Source organism: Durio zibethinus, chromosome 3, assembly GCF_047325235.1.
Source record: "Durio zibethinus cultivar Kanyao isolate XHJ-2024 chromosome 3, ASM4732523v1, whole genome shotgun sequence".
In the NCBI taxonomy this organism is placed as follows: domain Eukaryota; kingdom Viridiplantae; phylum Streptophyta; class Magnoliopsida; order Malvales; family Malvaceae; genus Durio; species Durio zibethinus.
This window is the reverse complement of record NC_143164.1, coordinates 30,535,227-30,551,592: the sequence shown is the minus strand read 5'-3', so window position 1 is coordinate 30,551,592 and position 16,366 is coordinate 30,535,227.

Below are 16,366 nucleotides of genomic sequence, written 5' to 3'. Positions count from 1 at the left end.
AAAGTCAAAATAGCACAAATTTGGGATTTAATAAATCCTAAAACAAATTAGCTTATGACTTTAGACTTTTTTGTTGTAAATGTTGAGGTATGAACAAAATTTAAATAACCAAATAATTTTACTTAAGTTGTTTCATTTAATATATTAATATGCTTTATAAACATTTTTTTTAGAATAATGCCATGCATGTTGTGATTAAAAGTTCAGAAGCAGAAAAATTTAAATCAATGCTTACAGAAGGTGGTATATATGAGCTTTCAGGATTCTTATAAGCAAATCGAAGATATCTTTTAATTCTGTTTAGGGATAAAATACAATCACACTCATCAGCAATTCACAGATCAAAGAAATAGATGATGGTTCAACTATTTATCCTTGACATTTTTTCACATTCCAGCCATATGATATACTTGATGAAAAAGTAAATGAAGACAAATATATGACAAATTAATGTAATATTTATTTTCTTTCAATACTTCACTATTACATTTATTATAATTATTTAATCTATACTTTCTTTCAATATTTTTGTATTATATTTATTATATCACTGTCTATATTTGTTTTTACTGATTTTAATACCTTTTAAACCAACTGTGCATAGATGCCATTGAATTATTAAGATCAATAGGTCTTGTTCAAAGTGTTGAAATGCAATCATACAAATGAGTTGTTGACAAATGAGATTTAATCATCCAAGAGCTCAGGTTAAGAAAAGTTTTTAAATTGATGAATGTATACCAAGATTTTTTTTTTTTATGTTTCATTTTGTGTGTCACCATTGATTTGACTTATATTCTACAGTGGAAAAACTTTAAGAGTAACAATTTGAGAAGACAAATTCTTATTCATTAATGAAAGACAACTTTGTTAAGATATTTAAAACCCGCTCATCATAATTGCAGGAGTAACTGTTAGAAGTTACAAAAGTAAGCCGTAAAAATTCTTTTTTCTTTTAAAGTTGCAAATGTAGTTTAACTTGAATAATTCTATTTCATTCACATTGTTATAATATAGAACAAAATTATTATAATAGGTGAAACATGCACATCTTCCTACTCTATAATGAAGCTTTATATAGATTTGGATATTCTAGAAACCAAATAACTCAAGAAAAAGTATGTTGTTTACTCCTTTTTTCCAATTTATATATAATTTTAATACACTTAGGTCATATCTTTTTTCTAACATTTACTATCTTAATAAATAAAGGTTTGAAAATCAAAGACTAAATGTTGATTTGTTTGCACAACAAGACCCTGTTGAGCATACAATCATAAGTAAAGCAGAAATCAAGCAAGTTTCTGTTGCAGATCTTCTCTGTTTTAGTTTAATTGAAATCAAGATAATTTAGCCTACAACTTTTCTTTAAACATATAATTTTTTGTTTGTTACTTGCAAGTTTTGTTATTACTTAAGTTTGAACTCAGAAGAAAAATAATTGTTTTTTTTGTTTACTTAGTATAATAGTTGAGTAAAATTTATTTTATAGTTTGACTTTTGTTTAACTTGTTATAATGTTGATTTTTTAATTATACCTTTTTTTTGTCTATTGTGATAGTGAATGATACAAAAAAAAAAAAAAAAACTACCTGGGTTAATATTGAACAAGGTAAGAGCATGATTCAAACTAAAATGTTTCTTCTATAATTTTTTTTCCATTATTTACATGAAAATATATTATATGGACACTGATTGGAATGCTTAATGTATAAACTTTATTTTGATCTATTTTCATGATAGTTAAAACTTAATGTTCATATATATTATAAATATTCTTTTGTTTTATATTTTTCTTACTTGTGATTCAACAAAATGAACCATTTGGATTTGGGGTTTTTTCACATGTCATCAAATAGAATAATCCATTTTAATTCTTATTCATTGATTTGATTAATTCAAAAAATAAAAGAACCTTTAGTTGAATTCTAAAGATCCAGTCCTTATTTAGTCATCCAATGGTAGTTGGTGAAGAAATTATTGCTAGCTTAATAATATACACTACCCTGACAAATGGCCATCGGCTGATTGATAGAAAAAGCGATGTTTTTCTTACATCATATTGAATAGGTTGTAAAAGATTAGGTAGATTGCTAATTGATGTACAAGGAAACCATATATACAATTGCTTTATTTTAAGCATGCTACTTTTGCTTGGATATACCATTCCTTTTACAAATTTCTTTATCAACTATTTTTTCTTGGTTAGGTTTTATTATATGTACATATCATATTATTATTTTTTTACTTCTTTTGTAGAAAGGAAGATTATCTTGTATAGTAACAATTATAAATGTTGAACCATCTAATGGATGGTTTTACAATGCATGCAATTAGTGCTGAAAAACTTTGTGATAAGATCATGAGTCATTATACTATAATAAACATGGGAAAAAAATTTCAATGCTTATGTAAGTTTTTTATATTTATATTTATTAAATAATGTTCATATTGACAATTTGGCTTATTTTAAATTTTTGCCAGTAAAATCAAGCTTAGCATGGTTATAAAATATTCCATTAGGCAAATGAATCTTTTGGCATTTGAAAAACCAGTTGAAAAACTCATTAATTCAACAATTTAGAAAATAACTTCCAAAGAAAAGATTGATAGGTTTACTCTTCCAACTCCTATCACTGAATTGTTTAACAAAAAAAAGACACTTGAAATTTGATTAACTCAAATAGATATTAAATAAAATATACTTGATTACAAAGTGTTTGACTCTGACACCACAATAAAAAAATGTAAGTACTGCCATAACTGGAAGAAATCAAGAAGCTACATCATCAACTTAGTCACTTTAAGAATAAAATAAAGACCAAGACCAACTAGTTCCCATATCTCTTCTACCAATTTTGGATATAGACTAACCAACCATTACAACAGAATCATAACCTCCAAGCTTACCATCAAGAATTCAAATCCCACTAGATTTATTCTTTAAAGAATCTCCTATAATGTAAAGCATTGTAATCTCTCTAAAGGCTCACTTGTAAAGAAACCAAGGTATATCTCATTAAATTTCTGTATACATAAACTTTTTACTAGAAAATAAAAAAAAAGTAATGGTATTCATTTTTATTGCTTTATATAGATTGAAAAAGCGTAAGGATAAGTATGATATACAGCATGAAAATGCTTTTTGCAGCTTGTTATATTTTTATCACACTTCTTACAAAATAGTAAGTAACCATTTTTACTCATCTTTTTTTATATTAAATCATAGATTGAATTATATTATTAAATTTCATCTTTTGCATATAATGTTGAATTCTATTAGTCATTTTGTAAAGTGCAAATTAAATTAATTTGATTTATAGAAAAAGACTAACTTATTAAGACTTTATATTTTCATAAAAAAGATAGAAGGATGAATGAAGATCATTAAGTACCACTTTTTTTGAGCATGTGGATATAGCTTTTTTGAATTTGAAGATAACATTGCCATACAAAAAAAAGTTACTATAGAGTGAACCTATTTATACTCAGAAACAATTAACTTGTTTTGTAAACAAGAGAAAATTTCACTTGTTTTGTAGATATTTAACAATGATGAAAAATAAACTAACTTTTGAAAATTAGTTTGCAATTTCATCCCTATTATATGAAATAGAAAAATTATTTTTTTCCATATATATGGCAATAGAAAAAAAAAACATATATTATTGTCTGACATTAAAGTTATGATTATAGCAATAAAATCACATTATTTCATCACATATTTAGTATATATGCATTTTTCATCATATTTTCAATACATGAAATTCAATTACAGAATTGAATTATTTTACTAAATCATCATTAGACAGACAAATATCCTAACAAATAAAATGCATTAACGAATGTGTACATCAAGATAATTCAATCTAGGTATACTTTGTAATGCATTGATAAAACACAATATATACTATATTATTTAGTCATTATTGCAATCGCAAACATTTTAATAATCCTAATGTTAACATATATACATTTATCATCTTTGCATAAAATATAGTTATTCATTTAAATAGTTGAATACTATATCATATATAAATTGATTGCTCATAATCAAATTTTCATTTCTCAAAACAATTTATTAATGCATTACAAAACTATTTACTTTTTTTTTCCTCATTGAAAAAGTAAGCATTTAAATTTGTTTTAACCTTTACAAATTAAAATAAAGTAACCCAAATTTTATACGGCACCAACCCACTATTTACTAATATTAAGCCATTTTTGACAAACCTATGCCTAAATTTACACACACCTACTATTTTAGACTTAAACCAAAAATATCAACACAAAATTTTCCAACTCATTAATAGAAAAGCCTACAAATTTTTAGCTATGTTACAAACTCTCAAATTGTCTTTGTAACTTCTCACTTTTTTAAGGAAAAAAAAAATCACAAAACACTCTCTAAAGCTCCTGAAAACCAAAATGGTTAGGGAACAACAACCAAATCTTTTAGCTTTCCTCAGACGAATCAACATGCCAAAATTCTTCAAAGTCATTGTTCGAGGCTCTTTCTCCAGAAATTGTATAGTAAATTTTTAGTAAATTTTCAAATTATTTCAAAAAAGGTTAATGTGTGTATAAATTCTTATATTTATATGTTATTTAGAATAAAAAAATTAGATTGCACAATATTTTAAAGATTTTTAGCAATCTATTCTTTAAAAAATTATTTAAATAGCAAAAAACAAACATACAACACAAAAATTGGCAATTGCAAAACTATCTTTGAAAGATTTTTCTTAAGCAAAATACACATGGAAAATCTACCTATATACACATAAAGATTATTCACTTTTCTTTTCTTCTTAACTTTAAGTTTTTGAGATTTAAATTACATAAAAAAAGTGAATTTTAATAATTTTGATAGATTTTGTTTTTGATATAAATTTTTTGGGAATTAGGTTTAGGAAACACTGTAAAAGATTCATAAATCACCAAAAATCTCTAAATTTTTTGTTCTAAAAATTCTTTACTAACAATGAAGATTAATTTCATTATTCTATATTTCATTTAACACATGCATGTCCAATTTTAATTTATATGTACATATGTTACTCACGCACATTTTCTTTTTATAAGGGTTGCTATATTGATCTCAATGCAAATGTAATGGAATATTAAGTATGTGTAGGATAACTTTGAGCACCAATCTTTCACATTGTTTAGAAAAAAAAAAACAAAAAGAAAAAAATGTTTATTATAGGCTTTCTAGCTAATGGCCTTAATTTAGTCATTGAGAATATAATAATTATTTATATTGTTTATCATAAGAAGGTAAGAAACTAATTTGAATAAAATTCACAAAGTTATTAATGCCTTTTTTTTAGCATAATATATTGTTATGGCCATCAAAAGTAATAAATTAAGCTATAAGGTTTTACCATTCTCTTATAACTGATATAATAAAATTGAACAAAACTTTCATTGCCTACCAAAAGTGTTTGTTAATAGCTACATGACAAATATTGAAATACTAAGAGTTAAATATCTTAAAGGTTTACTACCATAAATATTTAAAATGGATTTGGTATAAGAGAACAATATCTTTCTTTGCAATGGCTGGAAAAATTTCATCACTGCCTAAAACATAAAATTCGAGGACTTCTTAATGTTCCAACATAACCATGATGTCACATATAATTTTATCCTTGTGCCAAAAAAACTATTTTATTGACAAGTGCTATCCTTCAAAAGTGAACAAGTAAGAACTATTTTCAAATGCTAAACTATTTTAGAAACAACAAATTAACTTCACATTACTTTTTTTAACAGATAAACAAGCAAAAAAATAGCAACAACATCCTCTTGAAGTTATTCAAATAAAAGATTTCAATTCAGACACAAATTTAGACAATGAGTTTCCTCTCTTTCAAGACATTATGAGCACAACATATGTCTGAACATCATACATTGTAGTAAAGAAAAATTATGTTTTATAGTACTTTAATTATATAACATACTTTTGTCCACCTACTTAAATCAACATAGTTGTATTCTCAAGATTAATTTTTTCATGTTTTAGAGTCTATTTATACAAGTTGACCTTTTTGCATGTACTAATCAAATATAAATGTTTTACAAATAAAATGATATTGAATAATAATCAATTATGCAATCAATTTATTTAATAATATTTAAAATTAATGCCAACACTAAAATTTGTCAATATTACTGTGTTGATATTCATGTTATACCAACTTCATTATTACTATATTCGTATTCATGTTACACCAACTTTATTATTATTGTATTCATATTCATGTTTAAATGAAGTAACAATAATATTTTATTTTGATTTTAATTTATAATTTGAACAATATTAATTGTACTTATGATTAACACAATTTTTACTATTTATGTAGCATATTCCTACATTGTTTGCCAAATAGTTCCTTTCAGCTCACCTAACAAATGTCATCATTTCAATCTAAAAAAAACAAACAGATTCCTCTTTTTGAAACACTAGCAACAACATAAATCACCAAGAAAAAAAAATGGCCTATCCATTACATTTGCAAAAGAAAAGAAAACATTTTTTAGGTGGTTGGCATTGTTTTACAACTGACAATCAGCTCAATCCTAGAGATCAATACATTTTTTCACATGACTAGACCAAACATATTTGATTTTTTCATTTATCATATTGTGTAATTACACAACTATGTGAACTTTATTGGTGCTATTTTGTCAAATAGCTGTTAATATCCTTACTTTGCTAAAATATACTCTAACATTTATTCTTATATGTAGAACATCTTTTATTCTTTTTTTGTAAGACAGTTACTGTTGTTTATATTTTTTTAAAATGTATTATAGTTATCATTTCTATATACAAAGATTATTTTTATAGTTTTTAAAGCTTCAATCAAACTAGCTTTCATTCACTTTTTGCGTAGTTAGAGGAAAAGAATGACACTTTAACATGGAAAATACTTTTGTTAGCTATTATTTTCAACTTCAATTTAATTCATTAAACTCTTCAAGTTTTAATATTGTTGGACACAAGCTAAAATTTTTGCGTTAATAGTTTTTTTTCAACATAAACATAATTGCTTCATCCTTAGAATAGCCATATTCTTAACTTAAAAATGAATTTCATTTTAGCATTTTTTTTATAATTTTTGTTTAAGTTTAATGGAACATTTCACTTTAGCTCTTTGTATCTCTTCATCACATTTTTAATATTTGAAATTCTTAATATATAAATTTATTTTGATCTTAGATACAAAAACTATTAACATTTTTAATTCTACAAACTCCTAGCTAATGTCTTTCACTCGACTTAAAAACCATAAAATTAAAGAAAGCCTAAAACAACAAAATTTCCTATATACCTAACAACATATGTTACACCATATACCCAAAATTGCAAATGCAAAACCATAAGATTAAAAAAAGCCCAAAACAACAAAATTCCAAATATTATGTCTTTTGCAAGACTTTAAAAATTATAAACACCAATTCTAAAATCTAACAAATCAGTATTTATAATCAATTATATACACATTTTAATTTTCATACACATTTGTATAAAAAAAATAACAAATCATTTAAAAACTTCTTAAAAATCATATCCAATCAATGCTTATAAACTTAAAACTATGCTTGGAAATCACCACTATGCTTGCAAACCCAAAACTAAATTACAATGCTTGCAAACCCAAACCTATATTAAAAATTATTATTACTTTACTATAGTAAAAAAAATATTAATTCTTTATCAAACCCAAAACATCATCACTATCAATATTCTAGAAAACAAACCCACTTAGATGTTTGAAACTTCTCTTTCCAAATTCACTGAAACCCTACTAAAACTCTGTCAAAATCTAAACACCAAACTTAATCTCTACCAAATACTCATTGCCTATAGAAAAAAATGTTTAACAGTAATTATCCTTATGCTGAAGACATCGTAAATTTGGATGAAGTTTCGTAATTTACCATCATTTTACAATATCAAGATGTCATTCAAGATCTTATGGTGAAAATCTTTCAAACCCAACTTGATTTCTATCTTATTCATCTAATTCTTTTAAAAACATATCCACAATTTATTTTTGTTTTGTTTTTCCCTTTTCATATTTGATGTAACTAAAACTTTAATAAGTCAAACTTAAGGTTTTATCTTATTTCTATATCTTAAGAAAAATAGCCCAAATTCAATTTCATTTTAATATCACTTTTCTGATTCTATAAAAAAATTTATTTTCCATTTTAAAAATTAAAATATTTACACAAACTTTTATTAGACTTTATTATCTAGATCCCCTTTTCTAAATAAAAAAAATCTAATCTTTAAGTTTCTTCTTTCTATAGAATTCATTAAGATTATTTAAATTATTTATTGCTTTTAATCTGGTTTATAAATAATTAGAATAAGGAGAAGAAATTGACTACTAAGGTGAGGAATATCTTCTAAATAGTTTTAATATCGAGTCATTCTAAATAGTTTTAATTATTTAAAAAATATAATTTAAATGAATAAAATAGAAATTAGATATCAAATATCAGTCGAACTTGACATAACTAAAATGAAAACAAACTAATATTAGCCAATATAAAAAATAATTACTTTTATACAATTGAACCTAAAGCATCATTCTAAATAGTTTTAATAATTTGATTCAATATCATTTTATCTATTGTTACTCTGTTAGAATAAACTCATTAAATCTTGACTACTAACACTCTGTCATTGTAAAATCTATATTATTAACTATTAACATGTAGTTAATTTTTAACAATTATAAACCAATCCAAAAAGTTTTAGCAAAAAACACATAATGCCCATATTCAAGTTGACTTTTATTAGATTTTACTATTTAGATCTAAGGTATTTCTACAAACTTTAAGTAAACTTTACTCTTTACATACCATTTATCATTCTAAATAGCTTTAATAATTTGATTCAATATAATTTTATCTATTGTTACTCCCTTACAATGAATTCATTAAATCTTTGTGAATATTGTGATTATAAAATCTATATTCCTTAATATTAACATGTAACTCATTTTTAATACAATCATAAACCAACTTTTTTCACTATACCTTCTTATCACAAGAACTTTTAAAAAGTTTTAGTCAAAAGAGCAGTTAGCTTTTTCAACTTTAACACTTGTACAAATTAACAATTTTCTACCGAATTCATTCAAAATGGAGTTAGGAAAACAAATGGTCAACTATGCTTGCAACATGGGTGGAAGGAATTTGTTAAAGCACATAATTTTAAAAATAAAAATATTTTAACTTTCAAATAGAATAATAACATGAATTTTGAAACTTTTTTGCATACTAAATCAACTGTTATTAAGACATCAAATGACTTGCAAGAAACACAACGTAAGATGTTCATTTGACATTCGTTATGTTGATTTTTTATGCATTTAAATTATACTTATTATTTTTTTTACTGTTCTAGTTAAAGAAAAATAAAAAAATTAAACAACCTTTAATTTTGATTCTCATGCAGAAAATGAAGATAATACTTGCTGTGATCATCCTGTGTTTCACTGCTTAATGACCAACACAATGTCAAAATAAATCCCACATTGGTAAAAAATTACACATAAACTACCATGAATTACTATATAATTTCACTCATGAATAAAATTGAATGAACCATATAATCAAAATATCTATTAACAATTTTTTATCATGTTGTGCATATAGAATATTCCAGCTTCTTTTTATAAGCATCTCTCAGATTAACATATTTTCATCACCTTACTTATTTGTGAAGAAAACAAATCTTGGACTATTCATTACAATGCTCAAAACAAGTCATTTATAAAATGATAGAAAAAATTTGTCACTGATAATCACTTAAAGGTCGGTGATTATTGTCTCTTTGAAATGATCAAAACCAACACTTTCAAAGTCACCATCTATCCTGATTATGAATAATCTTTTTTGTTATTATGCTGTAAACTTTAACTTTAACTTTAACTTCTATCTTATGTTCACAACTTGAACAATATCTTCTTCATGATTAAGCTGTACACTATAACTCTTATCATTTTAATAATTTTAATCAAGCACGTGATATAGCACAAGCATCTCACTTAGTCTAAAGAATTAAAGATGATCCATGGTAATTATTCACTATTGGTTTTCATAGTATTAATTTGGAATAAGCCCAACCAACTAAAACCCAATTGAATGCTCGATTATCTTAAGTATTTTCTTAGACTAAGGCACTCATTATTGTTATTTACTAAAATGGAGTAGTTTAAGTCTTAATTCTTAAAATGAGGTATTTTGTACATATGGATTCTATGTCAAATAACAAAAAATTTTAATTAATTAAAATTGTCAAAAATTTAATTGGAAAAAGGCTTATTGTACTTCTCCATTAGTTTTTTTCTTTCAAAACAAAGTAATCAAATATTACAAAATTTTTAAGAATTTTAAAGAGATACCAAAAGAACTAGAAAATCTCAAGATCCCAAAACTTTAAACATTAAGTCAAGGTGGATCCATTTTTGTCTCAAATGAAAACAAGGAAGATAGGGGCTTTGAAACCCAGTACTTACAATGGACATTTTTCTTTTGGATTAGATGGGGTATTTGCCAGTCAAATCACAACTCAACTAGCTTCTTTTTTATCCTATGTACTTTACCACTTCTAAACCATTACACATTGCTCGATTGATTTCTTCTTCATTAATTAGCCATTTTTGAATCCTTAATCTAAAAATGAAAACTAAGAGAAGTGGAGAAAAGGTAAGGGAAGGAAATTATCTCATGGCTCATAAAAAAACTAGCAAAATCTAAAAGTTTTCTTGATAAAAAACCCACATTACAAAAAATAAGAGAGAAAAAGAAAATTCAAAACTAGAACCAAAAAATTAAATATAAAAAGAATGAAAAAATTTTGAGACAAGAGAGTTTATAGAATAAAATTTGAAAAGAACTTTTCTAGTTCGAGGTAATGGACAAAGAATTTGGTGAATATTGGTATCATACTTTCATTACCATCCAAAAAGTCTTATGATAAAAAATATCTAAAAAATCTATCCAATAAGCACTTTTCTTGTTTGAAACTTTTTGAGATATCTTTTTATTATGAAGAAGAATTATCCTTTCTAATAAGAGTGTTGGGTTTGCAAGGACATTTACAAAATATTCAAGATCACGTTATAATACCCTAAATTATTTTGTATTCACATTTTTTCCTTTTAGGTTTTAAGTATGTTATTTTTGGAGATTTTTTTATCCCTAAGTGTAGATATCCCATTTTGTTTAAGAGTTTTTACAAAATTGAAAATGGGCTTTGACTATAAGTTAGGCCTGATTGGAAAGCTTTGAGCCCAATAGAAAAATTTTTAATTCTAATTTGATTAGATTTTTAGTTTAATTTTACTTTTTTCAAAAAGTAAAAAAAAAAAAGGCCAAAAGTAAACAAAAAAAAGGTCAAAAGTCTCATTAAAAAAATAAAAGGGTGAGGGATTTAGGGATTCAATCTTTGACTTGTAGATTGATAGGTTTTTTTGGGCTTAATTCAGCAAAATCACACTAATTAATTCACAAGAATAAAATCATAAGAAAATTTCAAATTATGTTTAATTTTCCAAAATTAAAGAGATTTAATCTCTATAAAATAGAGAAATCAAATAGACACGGGGAATGAATAAAAGGTTTTGAAAATTTCTTGGGTTTAGGTTCTTGCCATGATTAGGATTGGTTTTTGGGTTTTTTTCTAGGTTTAAAGTCTGGCTTATTTTGATCTAATCTAAAAGTCCTTCTAAAATTTTTGGAACTTTTAAAATTGTTGAATTGTTTGAAGTGGATTTTTGGGTTCTATTATTAGGATTTTTTTTGTTGGATTTCTTTTCTGGAAAATTTTGGCTTTTTCTAGGTTTAGAGTAAAGTTTTGTTTTGTTTTTTTTTTTTTTTTGGGTTAGATTTAAGATTCTAGATGTTTTTTTGGATTTTTCCAAAAAAGGTTAAACTTTCTGGCATATTTGAATTTTCTTATTAGTTCACAGTGGCTGAAGATGGTGGTTTCTGGGTTCATTTGAAGATTCTGGCAACCATTTGAAGATTCTAGTGTCAAAATCTGGGTTCTTGGTTGGTTTCTAAAATATCATGAATTTCATAATGGATGCCTTAAAGATAGAGAAAGAAAACAAATTTAAAGAGAAAAGGGAAGTTTGATGTTTGAAAGAAAATGCTTGAAAATTGCCTTTTATACCCAAAGAAAAAAGCATTGTTTTGTAACTACAGACCCATATGGAATCCGCATGTTGGCTTGGCTATGGTCTGATCCTCGATGTATGATCGACTGATTCGATCTCTTCAAGTTGTTGAAGTTAGGTCGTTAAATCAGCTAAGCCTTTAGGTTGAGCCACTTTTTGTGTCTGCAGTTGAGCTCCTTTCAGTCATTGAGGCCAAGCTAATCTCGTTTGGTGTTTATTTATTTTATTAATTTTTATCTTATTTATTTCAATTGACTTTTTTTCTTTTTTTCTTTTTTCAAAAATAAAAAATATCTTTATAAAATAAATTCATGAATTCTACTAAATTATTAAAGAATTTTTTATGGATTTAAATTTTAAAAAAAACATATAAGAATTTTACCATATTATTGGAGAATTTCATATTTCAATTCTTGAAAAAAAATAAGATAAATTATTTTCTTTTAATCCTACCACACTATTGAATGATTTAAATCTTGAATTAAGTATTACCAAACTATTGGAAGACTTAATGAGTTTTCACAAAAAAAAATATTTTTAAATCTTATCAATAGATTAGAGGATAATTTTCAACAGAAAGTCTTACCAACCAATTGGAAGACATTTTTTACTATAAACTTGGTTCATAGATATTTATTTCTAGAAGTAAAATTAAATGAATCCGATAACGAAGCCTTTCCAAAGTGTGATAAATAGTCTTCTTGAATATTCTTGAAGTGAAAAAATATTCTTAAATTATTATCAACATATTGGAGTAATTTAAGAAAAAATTTTAATAATTAAATTATTTGGTAAATTTTAAAGATATTTTAAGACTTGGATAATTTGAAATCAAATTGGTACTATCATTTGGATGGGCGTTGTGAGGGTGTTATAACCTTCTTCACGCATAACCACACTATTGAATCTAAATCTGGTTTCATAAACTAGAATATACCTTTAAAAGACACCCGAATCAGATTTGGGACCTCTCTTTCAAAAGGGATAACTTTAGTTAAGTAGTGAATCACACCTAAACAAAAAAAATTAGTAGCAACTCCTAAGTTTATGTTTAGTGATAGGTCCACAAATCTATACGTAATGATAGTTTGGCGAATTCACAAGGGATGTTAAGAGTCAAAAAATATTGGTAGTGACTCTTAAGTTTATGTCAGTGATAGGTCTACGGATTTACATATTATGATAGTTTAGCGACTTTGCTAGGGATCAGGCCAGTAAATAATTTTTTGTTATCTAAGCCTAACCTAATAAATTTAAGATATTTTTCCTTGTTTGTATTTTATTTATTTATTTTACATATTTGTCATTCATTTACACATGTATAACATGAGCTATACACTCGAGTTCTATCCCTTAAAAAGGAGTAAAATACCTAAGCTTTCATAAAATTTCATGTCTTTGCATGGGCTAACAAAAAACTTTCACTCAAATTGAACCATTTTCGCTTATGGCCTATAATGGGTGAGGATTAGGGTGCCTTACTAGTCTATAATGGACAATGATATAAGAAACAATTTGGGAACCATTAGACTATTAAACCTTTGAACTTAGCATCTAAATAAACCCTAAGGGTCTGAACTTAAGTTAGAGCCATGCCTTTTCTTATGTTAGAAAACCCTAAATAGGACATATGATGGAAAATTTATTCTACTTGTAAATTTATGTATTGTCTTTTTTTTTTTATGTATTATTTGTATACTAACCCTTTATGCTATTTTTTTGTATATATTGTTCTTTGTATATATCATGTTTACTAACCCTTTTCTTTTACTTTATATGCATGCATTCACATTATTAAATTTTATTTATTGCATTCATTTATTTTTTGCATTTATTCTCATGCATAATCTGATGGTTCCATAAACATCATTCTAAATTTGCACCCTAATTGTGGGAAATTAAGGTTCAAGGATAGCTCAACACTAGTATCACACTTGGGCCTAAGCTAGAAGCATGGAACAAGATAATGCAAGCTATGTTGAGAAAATAGATAAGGCCCAAAAGGAGATTAAGGGAAAGCTAAGCAAAATCCTTGAGACATTGGGCAAGTTGAATAAAAAAAAGATGGTAGAAGAAAATGCTCAATAAAAGGTTGTAGGCTATTGAAGGGATAGATTTTTATGGCTCTATGGATATTGTTAGCCTTTGTTTGGTCCCAAATATTGTGATTCCTCCAAAATTTAATGTTCAAGAGTTCAAGAAGTACAATGTTATTAATTGTTTAATAACTCATGTCACCATGTACTATAAAAAAATAGCTGCTTACATCAGTGATGAAAAACTATTGATGTATGCATTCCAAGACAACCTTATTAGCTCAACTGTAAGGTGGTATGTGCAGCTAGATCAAACTTACATCCATTCTTAGAATGAGCTTGCTTGGTAATTATGAACCAATATTGCCATATCATTGACTTGGCCTTTGATCACCTTTCTTTTACAAAGCATGAAAAATAAAGTAATAGAATCCTTTAAAGAATATGCCCAATGATAGAGGGATCTGACTGCTAAAGTTTAACCTTTTTTGACTGAGAAAAAAATAACTATCTTATTTGTAAACATCTTAGAAGCATCTTATTATGAGAGGATGATAGGGAATGCAACAAAAAACTTTGCTAACATGGTGATCTCAGGGTAGAATATTGAAAATACCATCAAAAGTGGCAAGCTTGATGAAAGAGAAGTTAGTAGTACCAAGAAAAGTGGAATGCCTAAGAAAAAAGAAGCTGAACCCCAAATAGAGAGTTTTGAAAGGCAACAATTTAAAAGTTATGCTCTATATCCATCACATGTTCATCCTACTTACTATCTGACAGTAAATAATATTGCACAAGTCCCTTACCAGCCTCATTACTTAACCATAAGCAATATCATTACTATTCTTTACAACCAGCCTTTCAAGCACTTTCATATGGGCCTAGTTTTGTTAGTACACCAGTTTTAAGGCCTTACAATTAAGTGAGTGGTTTGGAAAGATCCAAAGGTAACCAAGAGAGAGTCACATTAATCCTATCCCCACAACATACATTAAGCTAGTCCCAAAATTGATTAAGAATGACTTGGTATCTCTAATTCTTTTGGAACCATTGAGGCTACCCTATCCCAAATGGTATAATGTTAATGCCACATATGATTACCATAATGGAAATAGGGGTCACTTTATATAAACTTACCCTACTTTTAAACATAAGGTGCAAAGTTTGATTCGAGTAGGCTCAGTGAACTTTAACAAATTAAAAGAGCTAAATGTATGTCAAATCTTGTACCTGATCACCTAAGGGCAAAATTTTGGGTAAGATTTAGAAAGGTTGATTGAAACTGCTTGTCATTTTAGTATTTCTTTGGAATGATGGATTTCTTTATGTATTAGAATTTCATTTTATTTTTCATCATTTTAATAAAAGTGGTAGATATGATGCATTTTCATTTCTTCTTTGATGTGAATTACCATTTTATGCTTTTACCTTTTCACATTTTTTTATACTCATTTTTTGATTCCAAATAACAAATGTTCAAACAGTCATAACAACAATTTAAGATTCGCTTTTAAAAATATTATTCATGTTGATAAATTAAGATTGTTAATTCATTAAGATTCTTGACTAAGAGAAGACACATCTGATAAACAATTTGGCTCGTTGAAAGATAAAACTGATGCAATACGTGATCTTTGCAATAGTTTATTCATAAGTCTATTTTTGGTCAATTAATGTTCTCCATTGAGAGTATTCATGTTTGAAATGATAAATGGTCATTTTTTCTACCTTTTGCAAAAAGAGTAAAATTATCCTTTGCTAACCCATTTGAGCCTTTTGAAATTTCCTTTTAAGGAATCCTAACCAAAGATCACCCATACACTAGGGGAAAAGTTTGATAAACTTGAAAAGTAAATATCCTTAATGATTTTAAGAGCAAAACCCTTTTATGTTTAAATCTTGAAAAATGATAAGAGGTGCAAAAAGCAAAAATAAAAAAAATAAAAACAAAGAAAAAGGAAAAAAAGAATAAAAAATTCGTGGGCAAAGTATCAAGGTGCTCTACATGAAAAAAAAGGATCTTTGGTTTAATTATCCTTCAAATATTGTTTGTGCCTATTTTATCTTTTTTTTTTCATAACCCTTTACTTTAGCCTACGTTACCCTTAAAAGTCTATTTTG